The sequence below is a fragment of the Protopterus annectens genome, chromosome 2.part1, assembly GCF_019279795.1.
Source record: "Protopterus annectens isolate FY-2018-M chromosome 2.part1, PAN1.0, whole genome shotgun sequence".
Taxonomy (NCBI): domain Eukaryota; kingdom Metazoa; phylum Chordata; order Ceratodontiformes; family Protopteridae; genus Protopterus; species Protopterus annectens.
The window spans coordinates 1,702,803,589-1,702,808,644 of NC_056729.1; positions in this window are offsets into that span (position 1 = coordinate 1,702,803,589).

The following is a 5,056-nucleotide window of genomic DNA, read 5'->3' on the forward strand; positions in this document are numbered from 1 at the left end:
CAACTGACCCGACTGATGGATCAAAAGATCTGGAACTAGGTCCAGATGCCAAGGTCGCTCCAATAGAAATTGATGTAGAAAGGGGAACCACACCTGTCGAGGCCAGTAAGGAGCAATGAGGATCAATGAGGCCTTCTGAGCGATAGCTTTTTGTATCACTTGAGAGATTAGTGGGAAGGGAGGAAATGCATACAGAAGTCCCCGGGGCCAAACTTGGACTAGAGCGTCTCTGCTGGGTTGGCCTGGTAAAGGGAATAGGGTGAAATAATGTCTGCACTTGCTGTTTTGGGGAGTAGCAAAAAGATCGCAGCAAGGCTGACCCCACTTGAGAAAAATCTCTGTCACAACAGAATCTTTCAGAGACCACTCGTGAGGCATGAGGATAGCTCTGCTCAATTTGTCCGCTATTTGATTGGACTTCCCGGGGATGTGCGTTGCTATCAGAAAATGCTGAGAAGAAATCGCCCATTGCCACAATCTGAGTGCTTCTCGACACAGGGGGTAGGACCTGGTTCCGCCTTGTTTGTTGATGTACCACACTACAGACATATTGTCTGTCTGGATTGCAATCGCTCCCAAGGGGAGAGAGTCTTGAAGGGCTTGCAACGCTAAAAGCACTGCTCTCATCTCCAGGACATTTATGTGCAAGTGGCATTCGTCTGGTTGCCATGTGCCCTGGACCGTCCTGCCCTGATAATGCCCCCCCCACCCGATCAGGGAGGCGTCCATTGTCAGAGTAGCAACCGGAGTGGGAGGAACAAAGGGTCTTCCCAACCAGAGCTGAGGGGAAGACATCCACCACATGAGATGATTTCTGCACGCCTGCGTGATCATAATGGTGTGGGACATTGGAAGTTGCTGGTATGACCATTGTGTAAAGAGCATCCATTGAAGGATTCGCATGTGGAATCTGGCTAATGGAAGCAGAGGTATGGCAGCCGCCATAATTCCCAACACTTTCAGAACTAACCTGGCTTTGATTCTGTTGTTGTTGAAAAGGAGTGAGACCAGTCTGTGTATGTCTGTTATTCTCTGATCTGTTAGCCTCGCAGACATGTCTACTGTGTCTAGATTTGCGCCTATGTAGGTAATAGTACGACAAGGCGACAAAACAGACTTTTCGCAATTTATTGAAATGCCTAACTTTTGACAAATGCGAAAAGTGTAATCCCTGGCCATCAGAAGGAGATGCTTGGTGGAAGCTGTGAGGAGCCAGTCGTCCAAATATGGAAACACCTGGAATCCTTGTCGTCACAGGTGAGAAGCTACCACTGCCATGCATTTGGTAAACACCCGGGGGGCAGTGGTGAGACCAAAGGGCAGGGCCCTGAATTGAAAATGACTGGTTCCCAGCCTGAAGCGGAGGAATCTTCTGGAGCGTCTGTTCATTTTTATGTGATAGTACGCATCCTGAAGGTCTATAGAGCACATCCAGTTTCCTTTTCCCAATAGGGGAAGGATGGACTGCAGCGTGACCATCCGAAATCTTGTTTTCTTGACTGATCTGTTCAAGATACTGAGATCCAAAATTGGTCTCCAGTCCCCTGTTTTCTTTGGAACTAAAAAGAACCTTGAGTAGATTCCGGATCCTTGCTGGTCTGCTGGAACTGGCTGAATTGCTCTTTTTGCAAGCAGTTTTGAAATTTCCAAAACCGCTAGATCCCTTTGTGCGGGTGGAACATCTGGAAGGGATTTTTTTGATTGTTTCGGAATGCGAAGAAAGAGGATAGAATAGCCTTCGGAAATGATGGACTGTACCCATTTGTCTTGAGTCAGGGATAGCCAGGCTTTTGGGTACAGTGACAACCTTCCCCCGACTGCCTCCGAAGGTGGGCAGCCGGGCAACACCTCAGGGATGCTGAAAGGGCTTATCAGAGAAGGCTTCTCGATTGCCCTGGTTCTGCGGAGCCCCTCTGCCTCGAGGGCGACGTCTACCATTGTTATTCCCGCCTCTGCCTCTGGCGGGGTAACGACTTTGTGCGTCAGGCGAAGTCCCTTGATTTTGTTTATGGAACCACATTTTCCCACTTTTCTGGCCTTTGGGGTAAGGCCTAGAAGGAGTAGAAAAACGGACTCAGACGGCAGAAAGAGTCTTGCCATCAGTCTCGCACCTAGTCAAGGTTTCTTTCACTTGAGGACCAAAGAGAGATGATCCATCAAACGGGGAGTTAGTGAAAGACGTCTTGAAGGGGTCCGCAAAATTGCATAGCCGCATCCAGGCATGCCTACGTAAGGCCACACCTGTCCCTGCGGACCTACTCGCTCCATCAGCCGCATAAGAAAGGAGGCGCATGGAGGAGTTGGCTATGGAGTTAAGGGTAGCCAGCTGAGTGTTCATTTTGTCTTGAAAACCCGCAGCTGTAGGATCCTTTAACATGTCACTCGCTTCTTTAATCAAGTCCCTTTGAAGACGAGTGAAATGGCACAGGTAGTTCAGCGAACGCATAGTAAAAGTCGCTGACGAAAACATCCGCTTCCCGTACCTGTCCATGGACCTAGATTCCTTGTTAGGTGGATGGACAGGTACTGAAGGATCAGCCAATTCCTTCTTAGTGGCAGCAGCTACCACCATAGCATCCACAGAAACTCCTTTTGTTAAGAACTGCTTGTCTGCTGGTGCCGTTATGAATTTGGAGGGTCTCCTGGGAGTGGGGTCCACTGAATCAGGAGCCGTCCATGCCTTTTTAGCAACCACCTGCATGAGGGGGTCAAAGGATTGGACACCCAGGAGGTGGAAGGGCGAGAGCCAAACGCCTCAAGATATACAGATTCATCCTCCGAAGGGTTAAGGGCTGGCCAATTTCCCCTCTGCTTCAGGATCTCTAGAATGTCTGCAAAAGAGACATCTTCAGAAGGGGAACAGGGGGAACCCTCGGAATCATCTAAATCTGTATCAGATGTGATTGACTCAGGTGAGTCAATGTGTTTCCTCTTACACTTCCTCTTCCGAGGGGGCTCTTCTGCCAAGTCAGGAGAGGCCTCGGAAGAGGATGAGATCCCCACAGGGGTTTCCTGAGGAGCTGGCTCCCTGCGGTCCGGGATGAGGGAGTGAATCGACTTGACCTGAGGCACCGTAGAAGGAGGGGCGGACGGAGCCGACTGTGGGGTAGAGCCAGGCTCTAACACACTCCGCACGACCTCGAAAGCACCCCTGTCAGGCAAAGCCAGAGGTCCCCGCTCTGAGAAGCTGAGAACCCCCCTCGGCACCGACAGTGATGGCTCCGAGGCCGATGTCGGAGCCGAACTCACCAGCGCTGAAGCTCCGAGAGGAAGAGCGGGGTCGGACAAGGGTCCGATGCCACTCACCCCCTCGGAGCCGACGAGGGAAGTCCGGCGCCGAGATTCTTCCAAGGAAGAAATCGGAGCCGACGACGGAGCCGAAGACAATTGTATCGGCTCCGACGCTATCACAGTCTCGGTTCCGACACGTCCCGGCTCCGAGCTCAAGAGAGTCGAAGGAGGAATATATTGATGGACAGGGGCAGGCATCGACTGATGAATCGGGCTCTGAAGCATCTGGGCCAGTGCCTCGGACTTAAGAAGTCGACTCACTACCCTCTGAAGGTCATGATCCGACAGCCTCGATGACCTAGAGGAGTGAGATCTTTGGCTCCGTTCAGACAGCAGGGGAGATCCTGGAGCCGAATGAACGGAGCCAAGGGATGGTGACCTGGACCTCTTCCTAGTTGTCGGCTCCGAAGGTCTGGTCGGAGCCGACACGGGAATTTCTAGTACCTCGGCTCCAGCCGGAGCCGAGGGGACCACAGAAACTGTGGACTGAGACTCATCGGCTCCAGCCGGAGCCGATGTAGGCAGAGATTTAGAAGCCTTAGGTCTTGGCTCAGTTGTCGGAGCCGAAGACCTAGATGCCTTGGAGGGCTTCCCTGAAGATACAGTAAGGGAATCCTCTGGCTTGAGAAGGCCTCTTAAAATTAACTTATTTTTTCTTTCCTGCAGGACCCTGGGGCTGAAGCCATGGCAAACAGCACAGGAGTCCTGCAGGTGCAAAGGTCCCAGACAGTCGACACAAGAAGTGTGAGCGTCTGTCAGAGACATTTTCTGACAGCACGCATCACACTTCTTGAATCCGGAGACCTTTGCTTCTTTAGACATCTCAAAGGTGTAATCACACACACAGTCACAAACACACTGATTACACTGTCTAATTTAATTTAAAATAAAACAACTAGGTTTTTAAACTAAGAAAAATAACACACACACACTCCACTAGGGAAGGAAAAAGGGCCTGTAGGCCCAGGGAAGAACTTAAAGTTCTTGTGGGGAAAAAACAGGAATTTTTCAGAAAGGGGATAAGAATTCCTCTAAACTAAAGGAAATAAGTAAAAATATTAAAATTAAAGGGGTTTTAAGGAACTAACTATGCAAGAAAGTCACTTACCAAGAACCGGTAGAAAACCAACACCTCGATCGCTGTAGCGGCAAACGAGATCTGGGGTAACTCTCGCCTAGCATTGTGGGATATAAGGGGAGCCTCGAGCCAGTGGAACCAACTCTCGAGCTTTTAGAGTGGCCGAGTCGGAGCCGAGGTCGGCTCCGAACCCATCCAGCAAGAATGAAGGCGAGATAGACAACTTAACATTGAATCTTTACTATAGCAAGGAATTATAGCAAAAACATATACCTGCTGTAATACTCCCATTTTTTCAGTTAACAACCCAGGGAGAGATGCATTTATATTCAGCTTTCTTCTTCATTCCTGTTCACCCTGATAGCCAATATTTATTTGCCTTCACATATGGAGGAATTCAATATACATGTCTATGAATGCCACAGGGGTTTGTTGACAGTCCTTCAATCTTTTTGCAAGTTTTAAAGCAGGACCTTGAAAAAAAATTGATTCCCGTGCAAATCTGTACTAGTACAATATGTAGATGATTTATTCATAGTTTCATATTCATTAACACATTGTCAGCAGGATACTATACATTTACTGACTGAATTATCAAAAAAGGAACACAATATATCAAAGGAAAAATTTCAGTTGTGGTCACCAAAGTAAAATATTTAGGGCGCTTACTATCTCATGGTGAAAGAC